We start from the raw sequence: 19,316 nt of genomic DNA, 5'->3' as shown, positions 1-19,316 counted from the left end.
CCTGACACCCCATCGGCCATCTAAAGAGATGGGCGTCGACCAACCGGCAGACCCCTACCAAGCCGGAGCTGACAACGGCCGGCACGCCTCCACCACACTAGAACTAGAACTGGAGACAACATCACTAGACACGTCAAAAATAAATTGCATCTCATGACGGTGGTGTGATCTCCTCATATCACACACACGCACGCACGCACACAAGCAGACACGCAGACAAGCTCGGGCGCACACACACACATCGAACACACAAGAACCGTGATAGAGAAAAAGAATATATTTACTAAAAGAAAAGAATAAACAACATAAGTTATTCTAAGGAAGAATAACTCAGGGCATTGGTATTGCCCTAAAAGAAGAAAGAAAATGAATAAGAAATTTACAAAATGATGATAAAACTTGCACACGAGTTGTACAGAACTTGCATTGTTTCATGATATGCAAGGCAATCATATATATTGTAACCTTCACACTACATGTTTTGCATACATATTGTAAAGCAATTGCATGTATATATCCATATTGTATTCAGTGTTCAAACAATACGATGATGTTAAGAATTAAGATTTTTTGAAAAGTTTAAAAATAAACCGCATGCAAACACATACACGTAAATGTGTACAAACACACGTGCATGCACACATGCACATACATACTTCCTCCGTTCGGAATTACTTGTCACAAAAATAAATATATCTACAACTAAAATACATCCAGATACATTTATTTTTTGGACGAGTAATTCCGAACAGAGAGAGTACATGCTTGCAGACACGGTGTACATGCGCGCACGTACAAGCACATACACGTGCACACACAAGGGCACAGTCAACTCGAGTTGTCTTCCGTTAACCACCAGAGCCAGATAAAAAAATTGGAACAATCGAAAAAAACATGTACCTTAAGAATAGCAAAACCGAATAATAATACTAAAACATAAATTATTCTATCGTACAATGAATTAATGATATTGGTAATTTGGTATTACCCTAAAAGAAGAACGAAAGAAAGGGGAAAACAACTTAAAACCAATGATGATAAAAAAATTACATACATAATGTATATAACTTGCATTGTTCCTCTATATGCAAGGACAAACATACATTAGTATAATTTTTAGACAAATGTATAATTTGCACACAAATTGCATAGAAACTTAAATGTATACGTATATGATATGCTCGGTATTCAAACAGCAAAACAATATTTTTGTATATTAATGGTTTCGCCACCCCATCTGCGCATACAATGAGAAAAAAGATTGACACACAAAAATAAAGAAAAGGAAAAAAGTAAAGCAGAAAAATAAGTTGATTTCGATAAATATATTGATCCAGCAGATGAGGCACAGAGGTAGAATTACAATTTTTTGGGGGGTAGAAGTAGAATTACATAATTATCTACTCCTTCATTTCAAAATAGATGATCTAACTTTATACTAACTAAAAAGTTAGTAGTATAAAGTTGGGTCATCTATTTTGAAACAGAAGGAGTATCTGTTTGTGTCAGGTATCGTCTAGCGACTTGCATCTATACTACTATTAAAAAAGCAAACATGAATTATCCTAAAGCCACACAACAAATTGTACACAGGATAAGCAGGACCTTCCGATCAAGTCAACTTAGACATATCCTACTGTCCATATTATATCGATAGTCTGATATTGAAATCAACGTCTCAGATTGAATGTTCTGCCGAGCAGACGTCCTGCCGCTCCGCTTCCTTCTACGCGGCCCCGCCCATTCCCTGATTTCTCGGATGGATTGCAACTAATCATGATTCATTCCCCGATTCTTCTTTCTCCATGCCCCTAATTCCCTCAAGAAAAAGAAAGAACGGATCCACCATCGCTTCTCCCTTCCCCTACCTCCGAATCTGCCCCGAGTTACCCTGCCTCCGGTGGCCGCCCGCGCTCTTGCAAGCCGCCTACGGCCTCCTCTGCAGGTCAGCCGCGCCCAGCGCGCTCCTCCTCCATTCCCTATCCCTCTCCTCACTAATCTCTCTTCTTCTTTTCGTTCCCGAGCTGCAGGACGCCATGGCCACGGATTAAAGCTCCGTCGGACTTTCGCTCGCGACTGCCGACCTTCTTCACGACCAGATCGACGACGGGGACGACCGGATCTGCCCCGCCACCTTTCATTTCTGCCTCGCCTAGCAGCACTGCGCATCTGCCCCACCTCCCCAGCCAGCGCAGCCGCCCCTCCGTGTCTGAGTCCCTGTGCTGGCCAGTGGCCACGCCCACCGCCTGCCCAGCACCGCTCTCCCGTTGCCTTAAACAATCCAGCTCCACCACTAATCCATGCCCCTGCCCCGCGACTGAAGAGGATCAGGTGACAAATGTAACAATTTATTTGAATCAAATGTGATTTTTCAATTGTAAATGTACGATAGTGCCAATGTTTATTCTATCTGTGTATCATCTTCTGTTTACTTCACACGTCTATTGCACAATATCCCATTTCTGAATGTTATGTCTCGATTTCACATGCAGTTCATATATTGCATTGTAATAACACTTTATTTCTAACTTATAAATCGGAATGTAACAGGTTCATTGTAAATCTGTGACATTCATTCTATATGAAATATGATATATCAGCTTCAGACAAAGAAGTTCAACCTACCACCTTATTTTCTTGTTAATGTATTTTAGTCAAGCTATCTTAAGTGACTTGTTCCGGCGACGGTCAAGAACTATCCTGGACAATGTTAAACATAGATAGCAATGCATATTTGCCCTGTTCCACATGCATTACAGTTATGTTGGATCCTTCTGAATTTCATAGAAGCACAAGCTGCTAGCATAGCGGTGTGCAGGGGGGAGGCCTTGAGCAGACAGGTGACTGCGTCGCTGGGGCAGCGGATATGAGGCATATCTGCAGGCAGCAGATGGTAGGCAAGAGGCACATGGCAGTGTGGCGAGATGGCCAGTGGCTTGCTGCTGTTGCGAGAGGGCTACCTAGAAGATGGACATGAAGAATATGGTGCCAGCAATGGCAAAGGGGAAGGCAGGGAGTGGTAAAGTGAAAGGTATATTTCCTTTTGAATTTCTGTATTTGTGTACGTTGGCAGGGGAAAACGATAGTGTGCAACTCTGATTTTTATTCCTGTCAGACTTTCAGACAGTGTACACTAGAGTGATATTGTGGTCTTTTCATGCTGTAAATTGCAGATTTGACTAGACACATCGGCTTAATTTTTATTATTATGATCGTAGTAGTATTTTCATGCTGTAAATTTCAGGTTTGACAAGATACTTTGGCTTAGTATACGAGATATAGATACTCCACAACATGTGTATGGTCGCGTAACTCTTGGTTCTCCTAAATCAGCCTTCGATCACATGAAGGTATACCCCGGTGCAGGGTATGTACATAAACTAAGTGCAAACGTGTAATCTATATGTATTCTTTTCAATGGTAATTTGATATTTGGCTTTCCAAACTAACCTTGCAATTTAGTTAGAAACAGTTAAGTTCTTCAGAAATCCCTTGAAACATTCTCAAGCAAAAGCAAACGAAGGGCATACCAGTTCCTTTTTAATACGAGCCTCAAACTTATTGTATTCTTAAATCTAAATATGTTCCCATTGTTGCATCATTTAGTTGTTCTTTATTACCTCATCCAGTAATGTTTCTTTCGTGGTTTCGCTGAATTAACAAAATAGTTTTTATAGCTTATTTGTGCAGGTATATGCTAAGATTGTGTGGGCAATATGTCTCTTTCATACTGCTTATTAAAGTTTGATGGATTATGGTTGGAATGTGATGCTTATCTGCTCATTTTATTTTCTACAGTTTGTGATAAGATCGGATTTGAGGTGTATTTATAACGATCACATAAATGAAAGGCTGCAGGAAGATTTTGGAAATGGCAATGGTGTCAACAAAGACATGAGACAAGAGGTAAACACTCTTCTATATGTTACCCTCTACTATTTGATTGTACTGTTGAAATTGATTTTGCGACCCAAATATGGTGAGTAGAATTTTACCTTATATTTTTTGATTACATGTGTTGCACACTGGTCTATATGTACCCCTATCCATCTGGGCGAAGAGTTCCAACTTTTGAGAACGGACATTGTGCAAAAGTTTGTTCTTTCATGCTTGCCATTCATCCCCGAACAGTTGTGACAGGAATTGCAATATTGTAGATCTGTACATACGCGAGTGCTGTATGACAACTTCATTATGAACTGGTCACCTCGAAATTTGACAAGCATATGAGATATGTGTAGTAATTTGTGTATGCATTACAGCTTGGACTGGCGGCATCGACTGAAAAATCGTCCCAACCATCTTGGAGACAGCCAGGCAGGTGTTGCAAGCTGTGATGCCTGAGGCACCCGCCGAGAAAATGGGGTTCGACATGATGATCAAGGAAGCGCAGGGTATGCTCTTCTAATTAGTTTGATGATTTCCACATGTAGTAATGCTACTCTAAATGTTTTTGCATAACAATCTGAAGATTTTTTTATTGAAATCTTCGTGGTGGTTCTTCCAGTTAAGTTGAGCTTAAGACGTAGTGATTCTGGTGTGAAGTTTCCCAAATGCATTTTCTAATACAAAATTTCTTTTTCCAGATATAGACCCTTTTTGCTAATAAATAGGCCAATCTGAATTCGCAGTTAAATAAAATTTGTGGCCTTCTGTTGATAGATGGAATTACACGCTGATGGACTGTGGGTTTCTATTTTTCTTATAGAAACAGAGAAACCGAAATTATGTTTGCAAGATGGTTATCATATATTCTAATTCAGACACAACTGATGATACAACAACGCTCTTCGCCAAATTCTAATTCAGTCGAGCGTATCTTAGCTTGGGACCATGCCCGTGCAACAGTTTTTGTCATCTTCATGCCCCATATAAGTTGCTTCTGTCATGCATAGAAGACAAAGACGCCACCGACAGCAGCGACACACATAGTGAGGTCATTGCCCGACAGGATTTTTCTTTGAGCTGCCTGGAGACTTGCTTTGAGCTACTAGGAGACATCCAGTGTTGGTGTATTCTCCCTTCATTTCCCTTGTTTTTTCATTGAAAATCTGAACATATGTAGTTGATTTCCAGATTTCGATCGCCCTACAATATTTTTGACTTAGTTATTTGTACATAGTACGAGCTTGAATATTGAATAAGCAGATCTATTAAATATATGAATAGAATTTTGTGCATTAGTTTGTATGTGCATTTGCACACATGCATATGATTATTCATGTCAGATTTGTTACGTGCTTTTTTTGCCACCAAAGTTAGGTGCACCTCCTTATTTTTCAGATTATGATTTGAAGCCTTTTTTGAATAGTCCTATTTGTATTTGGAGGATTGTATCTATATACTATGTTAACAGGAGATGTAATCTCATTTATTTTCACATTAATAATAAGTGCCTCTTCAGTATATCAAAACAATATTTCTCTATGGGGAGCCTGCAGTTTGTGATGTTGTAATTTTTCTTTGGGCAAATACACTACAGAAAAAAAAATCTATGCTGCGCACCTGAAAAGGCAGATATGTACTCGGCATAGTGTTTGCTGAGTGTAAAACTCTATGAAGTGCACTTGGCATACACCTAGCATGGTGTTTACAGCATGTATTTGTCAGTTTTTGAATGGAATGTTAAGATTCTTATGTTCAATTATAATTTATCTCCGAAAGCCCATTATAGAATATTTATATAGATTCCCATTTATTAAAAATATACTGTACATGGATTTTAAATTTCGGGTACTTTGACCATATTCACATTTAAATTTAATGAGGGACACGTGCGTTGCACGTGCACGGTTACTAGTGAAATGAAGTCGGTGAATTCGTAGGCTGGTAAGGCTGATCAGCCAGCTGGGCCAGGCTGTAGAAACAAGCCCATAAGGCATGACAACAGAATAAAACCATTGAAAACATAAAACCAGTTTGTCGAATACTAGCCCAACGCATGGCAGCACGAATCACATCACAGCTAACGAACGAAATCATATTTGACTGAAACAGAAGAAATTTTCAGATGCCTGACATTTAGCTAACTTGAAGCGTATCTCTTGGTAGACCTTCTCTTCTATTTAAAGGCAAAAACACAGGCTACTTACCTATGGTGTGGAAAAAAAGGAGGGATATTGTGGGAAAAGCGAGGTACTACCATTATCGTGTATTATAAAAATATGTCAACACTTTATAGAAAAAGTGGACACATTTATACGTGGACATTTTTCTTCAAGTGATATATGACCATATCTTCACCTTTTTTGCTAAATGGGATATACACAAAAATAGTTAAATAGTTCTTATTCCAAGGTTATAAACATAAATAAGTTTTTCATGCATATGTTTTTGCTCACGCAGATGTGTGAATTTTTTGTTAGAACAGACACATGTTCCTTTTTTGGGCTAATGTGATTTTTTTAGAAACAACCAAAAAAAGCCTAAATTATGAGATAACTAAACAAACAACTTAGGCTAAAAAAATAAACAAACAACAACCCCTAAAAAAACTAAACTAACGACGACGACGCCGGCAGCTCAGTATCTCGATTGTGCTCAAAGGGGTAGAGTATACGTGCATGCATTTATAAGGGTAAATGTGTGTGCGTGAATGTGAACATCTACATTTGTATTGTGTTAAAAAAAAGCACAAGGTGTCAATGCAAAAGAAAAAAGATGTTAGTGCAAACACAAAACAACGCACAAAGGTGTGAATAGATAGATGTGAAGGACATGATCACAATCTAACGATGTATGAAGAGTTGAAGACATCATCTTACATGTGAGATGTGACATATAACAATGGAGAAAGTACAAGACAAACCTTGAACTTGTTGACGAAAAGTAAATTGAGCCCTAAACTTTTAATCCCTAAAATCAGTACGCCGAACTTTTTGATCCCGACCTATTTTGAACCTTGAGTTTAGTCCCAAACAAGGATTATTGACGTGGGATCGTTGGCTAGGACAAAATAGGTGTAGATGCAGATCTCCAACTCCGTATATGACACAACACCTAATTACTTGAGCATAACTGGGACAAAATAAAGTGAATACACGATTAGTTAATATGCATACATATGAATATGTCGGTGTAGATGCAGATCTCCAACTCCGTATATGACAGATACATGCATGTGATATCCCGTGCATGGTAGAATCTCTTTTCTCATGAATTTATACACTGGAATGCACTTCTTCTTGACTTTATCAAGATGGTTTTTGTAGGTGAATATGCGCCTTAAGTCCATATATGGCTATCGTTGGTGTAACTTTTTTTAAGCAATGTGTCGCATTGTCATTTTCATTAGAGAAACAACCGTAGCACTACAAGGTTCCTTACTGGTTTAAACAAGCAAAATAGTTCTGCATGATCCTAGAAGAAAACCACAGTCTAACATAGCCCTTGAATTTAAACTAGGATGTTAATTGCCAACTGTTGTAAATGGTTCGTGTAAAATGTATGGGCACATAAAGGATCTGGCCAAAACAGTTGTATCCATCAAAGTAAATAAGTGTACTTAATGTTGATTAGATGTTGAGTTTCTGGAAGACCAACTAATTCCTTATACTTCATCAAAGTAATTTAGACAACACAACAAAACATTAGGCATAATACATCTGGAATTCTTGTACTAGGTACATTCGTGAAATCTAATGGTTGGTGTTCTCATAGTTATACGAATGTCCTATTTATATATACTTTGATTTGCTTAATTTGGTTAATAAGAATATATACCAACTGATGGTTTGATATGGTACATTATGTAATGATACGTCCATTTTGCATCATGCTTTTATGACAATATTTATTGCATTATGGGCTGTTATTTCACGTTATGTCACGATACTTATGGCTATTCTCTCTTATTTTACAAGGTTTATATGAAGAGGGAGAATGCCGGCAGCTGGAATTCTGGGCTGGAAAAGGAGCAAATATTGGAGGCCTATTTTATGTAACTCCAAAAGTCCTGAAACTCCACGGAATACCTTGAAATAAATAAAGAAAAATCGTCGCCAAAGATGAAGGCCAGGGGCCCACACCCTGCTCACGAGGGTGCCCCCCTGGGCGCGCCCCCCTACCTCGTGGGCCCCCTGGTGGCTCTCCGACGCCCATCTTCTCCTATATGAAGTCTTTCAATGAGAAAAAATTGAGAGAGAACTTTTCGGGACGAGACTCCGCCGCCACGAGGCGGAACCTTGGCGGAACCAATCTAGGGCTCTGGCAGAGCCGTTCTGCCGGGGACACTTCCCTCCGGGAGGGGGAAATCATCACCATCGCCATCACAACCCTCCTCTCATCGGGAGAGGGCAATCTCCATCAACATCTTCACCAGCACCATCTCATCTCCAAACCCTAGTTCATCTATTGTATCCAATTCTTGTCTCCAAGTCCGGGATTGGTGCTAGTAGGTTGCTAGTAGTGTTGATTACTCTTTGTAGTTGATGCTAGTTGGTTTATTTGGTGGAAGACCATATGTTCAGATCCTTTATTCACATTATTACCCCTCTGATTATGAACATGCATATGCTTTGTGAGTAATTACGTTTGTTCCTGAGGACAAGGGAGAAGTCTTGCTATTAGTAGTCATGTGAATTTGGCTTTCGTTCGATATTTTGATAAGATGTATGTTGTCTAACCTCTAGTGGTGTTATGTGAACGTCGACTACATAACACTTCACCATTATTTGGGCCTAGAGGAAGGCATTGGGAAGTAATAAGTAGATGATGGGTTGCTAGAGTGACAGAAGCTTAAACCCTAGTTTATGCGTTGCTTCGTAAGGGGCTGATTTGGATCCATATGTTTCATGCTATGGTTAGGTTTACCTTAATACTTTTGTTGTAGTTGCGGATGCTTGCAATAGAGGTTAATCATAAGTGGGATGCTTGTCCAAGTAAGGGCAGTACCCAAGCACCGGTCCACCCACATATCAAATTATCAAAGTACCGAACGCGAATCATATGAGCGTGATGAAAACTAGCTTGACGATATTCCCATGTGTCCTCAGGAGCGCTTTTCCTATTATAATAGTTTGTCCAGGCTTGTCCTTTGCTACAAAAAGGATTGGGCCACCTTGCTGCACCTTATTTACTTTTATTACTTGTTGCTCGTTACAATTTATTTTATCACAAAACTATCTGTTACCATTTATTTCAGTACTTGCAGAGAACACCTTGCTGAAAACCGCTTATCATTTTCTTCTGCTCCTCGTTGGGTTCGACACTCTTACTTATCGAAAGGACTACGATAGATCCCCTATACTTGTGGGTCATCAAGACTCTTTTTTGGCGCCTTTGCCGGGGAGTGAAGCGCCTTTGGTAGGTGGAATTTGCTAAGGAAAAATTTATTTAGTGTGCTGAAATTTTCTGTCACTGGTTACTATGGAAAGTAATTGTCTGAGGGGCTTGTTCGGGGTATCTTCACCCTGTCCAGCAGAGCAAAGAGTTGCTCCTCAACCTACTCAACCTACTGAACCTATTGAAAATGAAACTCCTTTTGAGATTCCTTCGGGTTTGATGGAAAAACTACTAGCTAACACTTTTACAGGAGATGGAACAAAGCATCCTGATGAACATCTACGTTATGTGGATGATGTTTGTCGATTATTTAAGCTTGCAAGTATACCCGATGATGCTGTTAAGAAGAAGGCTTTCCCTTTATCTTTGAAGGGAGACGCATTGACATGGTACAGGCTATGTGATGATATGAGATCATGGAATTATAAAAGATTAAAATTGGAATTTCATCAAAAGTATTACCCTATGCATCTTGTTCATCGTGATCGCAATTATATATATAATTTTTGGCCTCGCGAAGGAGAAAGCATCGCTCAAGCTTGGGGGAGGCTTAAATCAATGTTATATTCATGCCCCGATCATGAGCTCGCAAGAGAAGTAATTATGCAAAGTTTTTATGCTCGGCTTTCTGATAACAATCGCTCCATGCTCGATACTTCTTGTGCTGGCTCTTTCATGATGAAGAATATTGAATTCAGATGGAATTTACTAGATAGAATTAAACGCAACTCTGAAGATTGGGACCTCGACGAAGGTAAGGAGTCAGGTATGACACCCAAGTTTGATTGTGTTAAATCTTTTATGGACACCGATATTTTCCGTAAGTTTGGCACTAAGTATGGACTTGACTCTGAGATAGTAGTTTTTTTCTGTGAATCTTTTGCTACTTATGTTGATCTCCCCAAGGAGAAGTGGTTTAAATATCATCCCCCTATAGAAGTGAAAGTAGTTGCACCTATTAAAGTTGAAGAAAAGATTGTCACTTATAATGATCCTATTGTTCCTACTTCTTATGTTGAGAAACCACCTTTTCCTGTTAGAATGAAGGATCATGATAAAGCTTCAACCGTTGTTCGTAAAAGCAATATTAGAACTTATACACCTCCTGAACAAGTCAAAGTAGAACCTAATATTGCTATTGATAAAGATCTCTTGTCTGATAATATCAATGGGCATGTTATTCAATTCCAGGGTGAGACTGCTAGAATTGCTAAACCTTGTGATAAAGATAAACATAGACCTGTGGTGGGCATGCCTGTTATTTCTGTTAAAATAGGAGATCATTGTTATCATGGCCTATGTGATATGGGTGCTAGTGCTAGTGTTATACCTTATAAATTATATGAAGAAATTAAGCATGAAATTGCACCTGCTGAGTTAGAAGAAATTGATGTCACAATCAAACTCGCCAATAGAGATACTATTTCACCAGTGGGAATTGTTAGAGATGTTGAAGTCTTGTGTGGGAAAACTAAATACCCTGCTGATTTTCTTGTTCTCAGTTCCCCGCAAGATAGCTTTTGTCCCATTATATTTGGTAGACCCTTCTTGAGTACTGTTAATGCTAAGATAGACTGCGAAAAGAATGTTGTTACTATTGGCTTGGATAATATGGTTCATGAGTTTAATTTTTCTAAATTTAGTAAACAACATCGTGAGGAAGAATTGCCTAGTAAGGATGAAATTATTGGTCTTGCCTCTATTGTTGTACCTCCTAGTGATCCTTTAGAACAGTATTTGCTAGACCATGAAAATGATATGTTCATGAATGAAAGAAGGGAAATAGATGAAGTATTCTTTAAACAGGAACCTATTCTGCAACACAATTTGCCTGCTGAAATCCTAGGGGATCCCCCTCCACCCAAGGGTGGTCCCGTATTTGAGCTTAAACCGTTGCCTGATAATCTTAAATATGCTTATCTTGATGAAAAGAAAATATATTCTGTCATTATTAGCGCTAACCTTTCAGAGCATGAAGAGGAAAGATTATTGAAAACTCTAAAGAAGCACCGTGCTGCTATTGGATATACTCTGGATGATCTTAAGGGCATTAGTCCCACTCTATGCCGACATAAAATAAATTTGGAAGCTGATGCCAAACCAGTTTGTGATCCTCAACAACGTTTGAATCCTAAAATGGAAGAAGTGGTAAGAAAAGAAATACTCAAGCTTCTGGAGGCAGGTATAATTTATCCTGTTGCTGATAGTCAGTGGGTAAGTCATGTCCATTGTGTCCCTAAGAAGGGGGGTATTACAGTTGTCCCTAATGATAAAGATGAATTGATCCCTCAAAGAATTATCACAGGTTATAGGATGGTAATTGATTTTCGTAAATTAAATAAAGCTACTAAGAAAGATCATTACCCCTTACCTTTTATTGATCAAATGCTAGAAAGGTTATGCAAACATACACATTATTGCTTTCTAGATGGTTATTCCGGTTTCTCTCAAATACCTGTGTCAGCTAAAGATCAATCAAAGACTACTTTTACATGCCCTTTTGGTACTTTTGCTTATAGACATATGCCTTTTGGTTTATGTAATGCACCTGCTACCTTTCAAAGATGCATGATGGCTATATTCTCTGACTTTTGCGAAAAGATTTGTGAGGTTTTCATGGATGACTTTTCTGTCTATGGTTCCTCTTTTGATGATTGTTTAAGCAATCTTGATCGAGTTTTGCAGAGATGTGAAGAAACTAATCTTGTCTTGAATTGGGAAAAGTGCCACTTTATGGTTAATGAAGGTATTGTCTTGGGGCACAAAGTCTCTGAAAGAGGTATTGAAGTTTATCAAGCCAAGGTTGATGCTATTGAAAATATGCCATGTCCCAAGGACATCAAAGGTATAAGAAGTTTCCTTGGTCACGCCGGATTTTATAGGAGGTTCATTAAGGACTTCTCAAAAATGTCTCGGCCTTTGACTAATTTATTACAAAAAGATGTACCATTTATCTTTGATGATGATTGTGTAGAAGCATTTGAAATACTTAAGAAAGCACTAGTCTCTGCACCTGTTGTTCAGCCACCTGATTGGAATTTACCCTTTGAAATTATGTGTGATGCTATTGATTATGTTGTAGGTGATGTTCTAGGGCAGAGAGTTGATAAGAAATTAAATGTTATCCATTATGCTAGTAAGACTCTAGGCAGTGCTCAAAGAAATTATGCTACTACCGAAAAGGAACTTTTTGCAGTGGTGTTTGCTTGTGATAAGTTTAGACCTTATATTGTTGATTCCAAAGTTACTATTCACACTGATCATGTTGCTATTAAATATCTTATGGAAAAGAAGGATGCAAAACCTAGGCTTATTAGATGGGTTCTCCTGCTCCAAGAATTTGATTTGCATATTGTTGATAGAAAAGGAGCTGAGAACCCCGTTGCAGATAACTTATCTAGGTTAGAGAATGTTCTTGATGACCCACTACCTATTGATGATAGCTTTCCTGATGAACAATTAAATGTCATAAGCACTTCTCATAGTACTCCTTGGTATGCTGATTATGCTAATTATATTGTTGCTAAATTTATACCACCTAGCTTCACATACCAGCAAAAGAAAAGGTTTTTCTATGACTTGCGACATTACTTTTGGGATGATCCAAATCTTTATAAAGAAGGAGTAGATGGTGTCATTAGACGTTGTGTACCTGAGCATGAACAGGAACATATCCTACACAAGTGTCACTCCGAAGCTTATGGAGGACACCATGCTAGAGATAGAACTGCACATAAGGTATTGCAATCCGGTTTTTATTGGCCTACTCTCTTCAAAGATGCCCGTAAGTTTTTTTGTCTTGCGATGAATGTCAAAGAATTGGTAATATTAGTAGACATCAAGAAATGCCTATGAATTATTCGCTTGTTATTGAGCCATTTGATGTTTGGGGCTTTGATTATATGGGACCTTTTCCTGCCTCTAATGGATACACACATATTTTAGTTGTTGTTGATTACGTTACTAAGTGGGTGGAAGCTATTCCAACTAGTAGTGCTGATCATAACACATCTATTAAAATGCTTAAGGAAGTTATTTTTCCGAGGTTTGGAGTCCCTAGATATTTAATGACTGATGGTGGTTCACACTTTATTCATGGTGCTTTTCGTAAGATGCTTGCTAAATATGATGTTAATCATAGGATTGCATCTCCTTATCACCGGTAGTCTAGTGGTCAAGTAGAATTGAGCAATAGGGAGCTCAAATTAATTTTGCAAAAGACTGTTAATAGGTCTAGAAAGAATTGGTCCAAGAAACTTGATGATGCATTATGGGCCTATAGAACTGCATATAAAAATCCTATGGGTATGTCTCCGTACAAAATGGTCTATGGAAAAGCTTGTCACTTACCTCTCAAACTAGAACATAAGGCATATTGGGCCATTAAAGAGCTCAACTATGATTTCAAACTTGCCGGTGAGAAGAGGTTATTTGATATTAGCTCACTTGATGAATGGAGAGCCCAAGCTTATGAAAATGCCAAGTTGTTTAAAGAAAAGGTTAAAAGATGGCATGACAAAAGGATACAAAAGCGTGAGTTTCATGTAGGTGATTATGTATTGCTATACAACTCTCATTTAAGATTTTTTGCATGTAAACTTCTCTCTAAGTGGGAAGGTCCCTACGTTATCGAGGAGGTCTATCATTCCGGTGCCATAAAAATCAACAACTTCGAAGGCACAAATCCGAAGGTGGTAAACGGTCAAAGGATCAAACACTATATCTCAGGTAATCCTATAAATGTTGAAACTAATATTATTGAAACCGTGACCCCGGAGGAGTACATAAAGGACACTTTCGAGAACGTTCCAGACTCCGAAAAGGAATAGGTATGTGGTACGGTAAGTAAACCGACTCCAAAACAATTTTTTAAGGTAATATTTCTCCGTTTTGGAATATTTAGAAAAATAGAAAAATAAGCAGTAGTCCGGGGAGGACACGAGGCCTCCACGAGGGTGGAGGGCGCGCCCTACCCCCCTGGGCGCGCCCCCCTACCTCGTGAGCACCTCGTGTGCCCTCCGGACTCCGTTTCCTTGCATGACACGTATTTTGGTCGGTAAAAATTCATTATATATACTCCCGAAGGTTTTGACTCTCGTATCACGCAAATCCCCCCTGTTCTTGTTTCGAGCTGTTTTTCTGACAGGTCTAGATCATCATGACGACCCCAAGTGCTTCCAAGGACAAGTTCTTCGAGAAGAGAACCGGAAGTGTGGAGTCGAGGCTCGAGGCAATGGAGCAACAAGTTTTCAAATGTCAGGGGATGGTGGAGCGTGGAATCAACGCTAGCCACAAGATGCTCGCGGAGTTCACCAACAACTATGAGCCGGATACCAAGAACACCGAGGAGGCCATCTTTAAGCTACAAGAGAAGATCGAGCACCTCTAAGCCCAAATTTATGATCTGCAAAATCAAAACTATGAGTATGAATATAGATTCAAAAGGATGAGTTTGGCTACAGATTTGAGGATTCCGGAGACTCGATCATCCTTCTATGATGGAGAGCCTATGCCGTGGAAGTTGGACGACAAGCCTGCATCATCGACAATACCTCCACCGCCAACAACAAAGAAGGAGAAATAATTACATGGGTATTGGCACTCCCCTTGGCAACTGCCAAGCATGGGGGAGGTGCCCTGGTATCGTATCACCATCACAACTCCTATCTTTACAATTTTTCTAACTTCGATCCCATTAGTAGTATCTTGATTTAGTAGAATAAAGTCATGGCATGATCTAGTTTTGAGTTTTGCTTTACGATCCTTCTTTGTAATCAAGTCCGTGAGCTATATAATAAAGATAAGTGTTGAGTCAAGGGCTTGATTGTTTTGCCATGATCTTGGGTAAGTAGAAGAAAAGAATAAAAAGAATCAAGGAGCTCATATTGATCTTAGTGAAAGTAATGACTTCACATAGAAAGAGTATGATGATTAAAAGTTGTTGGGAGTTGGCAAATATAGCTTTGGTCATAGTTGCAATTAATAGGAAGTAATAAGGAAAGAGAGGTTTCACATATAGATATATTATCATTGACATCTTTTATGATTGGGAGCACTCATTAAAATATGACATGCTAAAGAGTTGAGGTTGGACAAGGAAGACAACATAATGAGTTATGTTTTCTTACATTCGAGATAAAGTATGTTGTCATGGATCCTCTACCGTGTTGAGCTTGCCTTTCCCCCTCATGCTAGCCAAATTCTTAGCACCAAGTAGAAATACTACTTGTGTTTCCAAACACCCTTAAACCAGTTTTGCCATGAGAGTCCACCATATCTACCTATGGATTGAGTAAGATCCTTCAAGTAAGTTGTCATCGGTGCAAGCAATAAAGAATTGCCCTCTAAATATGCATGACTTATTAATGTAGAGAAATAAGCTTTGTATGAACTTGTTGTGGACGCAATAAAAGCGACGGACTGCATAATAAAGGTTCACATGCAAGGGGCAATATAAAGTGACGTTCTTTTGCATTAAGATTTTGTGCATCAACCCTAAACGCGCATGACAACCTCTGCTTCCCTCTGCGAAGGGCCTATCTTTTATTATTATCCTCTACCTTACAAGAGTCACGGTGATCCTCACCTTTCCTTTTTCATTTTATCCTTTGGCAAGCTCAGCATGTTGGAAAGAGTATGATATACATATCTAATTGGATGTGGGGGAGCATGAATTATTATTGTTGACATTACCCTTGAGGTAAAAGGTTGTGGGGCAAAACTATAAGCCCCTATCTTTCTCTGTGTCCGATTAAAACTCCGTAACCACAAGTATCGCGTGAGTGCTAGCAATTATGAAGGACTAAATGATAGTTGAGTATGTGGACTTGCTTTTAAGCTCTGACATAGACTCTTTCCGATGTTATGATAAATTGCAATTGCTTCAATGACTGAGATTATAATTGTTGGTGCCCAATAATGTTTCTGATTCATGCTTTGGCTTTGTGAATAGATCATTACTTGAACATGGGTAATCATATGACAAAATCTAATTATGTTGCTGTTATGAAATAATCATGATGCCTTCATGTCCGTATCTTGTTTTTATCGACGCCTCTACCTGTAAACATGAGGACATATTTATTGTTATCGGCTTTTCGCTTGAGGACAAGCGAGGTCTAAGCTTGGGGGAGTTGATACGTCCATTTTGCATCATGCTTTTATGACAATATTTATTGCATTATGGGTTGTTATTCCACGTTATGTCACGATACTTATGGCTATTCTCTCTTATTTTACAAGGTTTATATGAAGAGGGAGAATGCCGGCAACTGGAATTCTGGGCTGCAAAAGGAGCAAATATTGGAGGCCTATTTTACGTAACTCCAAAAGTCCTGAAACTCCACGGAATACCTTGAAATAAATAAAGAAAAATCGTCGCCAAAGATGAAGGCTAGGGGGCCCACACCCTGCTCACGAGGGTGGGCCCCCCTGGGCGTGCCCCCCTACCTCGTGGGCCCCCTGGTGGCTCTCCGACGCCCATCTTCTCCTATATGAGGTCTTTCGATGAGAAAAAATGAGAGAGAACTTTTCGGGACGAGACTCCACCGCCACGAGGCGGAACCTTGGCGGAACCAATCTAGGGCTCTGGCAGAGCCGTTCTGCCGGGGACACTTCCCTCCGGGAGGGGGAAATCATCACCATCGTCATCACCAACGCTCCTCTCATCGGGAGAGGGCAATCTCCATCAACATCTTCACCAACACCATCTCATCTCCAAACCCTAGTTCATCTCTTGTATCCAATTCTTGTCTCCAGGTCCGGGATTGGTGCTAGTAGGTTGCTAGTAGTGTTGATTACTCTTTGTAGTTGATGCTAGTTGGTTTATTTGGTGGAAGACCATATGTTCAGATCCTTTATGCACATTATTACCCCTCTGATTATGAACATGAATATGCTTTGTGAGTAATTATGTTTGTTCCTGAGGACAAGGGAGAAGTCTTGCTATTAGTAGTCATGTGAATTTGGTATTCGTTCGATATTTTGATAAGATGTATGTTGTCTAACCTCTAGTGGTGTTATGTGAACGTCGACTACATAACACTTCACCATTATTTGGGCCTAGAGGAAGGCATTGGGAAGTAATAAGTAGATGATGGGTTGCTAGAGTGACATAAGCTTAAACCCTAGTTTATGCGTTGCTTCGTAAGGGGCTGATTTGGATCCATATGTTTCATGCTATGGTTAGGTTTACCTTAATACTTTTGTTGTAGTTGCGGATGCTTGCAATAGAGGTTAATCATAAGTGGGATGCTTGTCCAAGTAAGGGCAGTACCCAAGCACCGGTCCACCCACATATCAAATTATCAAAGTACCGAACGCGAATCATATGAGCGTGATGAAAACTAGCTTGACGATATTCTCATGTGTCCTCAGGAGCGCTTTTCCTATTATAATAGTTTGTCCAGGCTTGTCCTTTGCTACAAAAAGGATTGGGCCACCTTGCTGCACCTTATTTACTTTTATTACTTGTTGCTCGTTACAATTTATTTTATCACAAAACTATCTGTTACCATTTATTTCAGTACTTGCAGAGAACACCTTGCTGAAAACCGCTTATCATTTTCTTCTGCTCCTCGTTGGGTTCGACACTCTTACTTATCGAAAGGACTACGATAGATCCCCTATACTTGTGGGTCATCATGTAACTACTCATTGTATTTGATTTCACCAATCGAGACAATAAAATGCTATTTGACAGGAAAAAAAACCTTTCCGTGCGCTTTATTAATAAAGTACACAACAGCATCATACACGCTTCCGCAACAATTCAAAGAATGGGAGAGAGAGAGAGAGAGAGAGAGAGAGATGGTCCAAACACAGGAAAAAAATAAAGGGTCCCGCTAGGGGCACTGCTCAACAAGCCCACGGATAAAAAAAGAAGTCTGAAGAAGCAAAAAGGCACATTTAGTCCAGCTTTGGAGGTGTCCAAGGGGGTGGGTACAGAGACCCAAGTCCTGCAGTAAGTCCGTCAATGGCGACATGGTAGGGCAGGCCACGAAGACTTGAAGAGGCTTCCAAGGTTGCAGAAAGCCACACATTTTAAAAATGACGTCAATCGGACGTCGTAGAGGAGAATGCTCAATAACTAGCCTGTTGTGATTTTTCCATAAAGTCCAAGCAAGGGTCGGGTAAGCACACAACTCCATGGAAAGGTCAGGGAAATCCGTATGGCACCAGACTCCACCAACGACCTTCTTGAAGCAACTACATAAGAACTGAGCTAAAACTCAGGAGAAGAAAATACGGCTGGAGTCTCGCACAAAGGGCAAAATCCATCCTAGGTCCATTGTGCTTATGCACCTCCACCCTAAAGGAATACGACCATGAATCCATTGCTAACAGAAAGATTCTAATCTTAAATGGAAGCTTGAAAAGCCAAAGCTGAGTGAGAAGTTCATGATCGGAGAAGCTGCCACCACTTGGTAAAGGGAGCGAGTCAAAACTCGATGGTTGGCCTCAAGACTGCAAGAAATACGACCGATTCAAAGCTTGGCGTGCGGAGAGAAACACATTCCATCAAGCCTTCACAAGATTACCTTTCGGGCTATTCAATGAAGCAGTGAAATGTATGGTTCTCAAGGTCATTCCAGGCAGCCTTGAGAGATATGAGGGAGCACACAAATGACAAAAAAAAATCGAGAAACCGAGCCGAGAACGAGCGATCACCCGCCCATCGATCAAATTTCATCTAAAAGAGGACCCTGGTGTGTGACAACATCGAGACACAATGTGAAGCAATGCAACATCACAATGGAAGAGGGGGCAAAGGAATATTCTAACTTGGTGTTACAAAATAGGAAAGAGAATAAAGAGAGACGGCAACACATATGATGACCATGGTATGTGTGTTACAGATTTTTAGAAATTTTTAGAAATGCATGGCCAATATGTTTTTATGTCTTGACACTTGTGCTTCTGATACATTTCACGTGCATTTTGAAGGTTCTTTAAAAAATTAAACAGTACAAATGATGATGCTTACAAACACGTGCACACATTCACCCTTATGAACGCATGCGCGCACACCCTAT

At 39.6% G+C, this 19,316-nt stretch overlaps 1 long non-coding RNA gene across 3 annotated transcripts; it reads left to right on the top strand.

Moving 5' to 3' along the window:
- The first annotated feature begins 1,722 nt into the window (after positions 1-1,722).
- On the top strand, positions 1,723-5,236 carry LOC119362555. 3 transcript variants are annotated; one of them, XR_005173472.1, is made up of 7 exons: positions 1,726-1,945; positions 2,031-2,331; positions 2,788-3,031; positions 3,245-3,367; positions 3,799-3,906; positions 4,263-4,394; positions 4,709-5,236. It is a non-coding gene; the product is annotated as an uncharacterized LOC119362555 (long non-coding RNA). The 3 variants fall into 3 exon arrangements; XR_005173471.1 differs by having other exon boundaries at positions 1,723-1,945; positions 2,031-3,031; positions 3,245-3,350; XR_005173470.1 differs by having other exon boundaries at positions 1,723-1,945; positions 2,031-3,031.
- Positions 5,237-19,316: the final 14,080 nt, after the last annotated feature.

This window comes from Triticum dicoccoides, chromosome 2B (assembly GCF_002162155.2).
Source record: "Triticum dicoccoides isolate Atlit2015 ecotype Zavitan chromosome 2B, WEW_v2.0, whole genome shotgun sequence".
In the NCBI taxonomy this organism is placed as follows: Eukaryota; Viridiplantae; Streptophyta; class Magnoliopsida; order Poales; family Poaceae; genus Triticum; species Triticum dicoccoides.
Note: the sequence above shows the minus strand (reverse complement) of the source record. Positions and strands in the feature narration are given on the sequence as shown.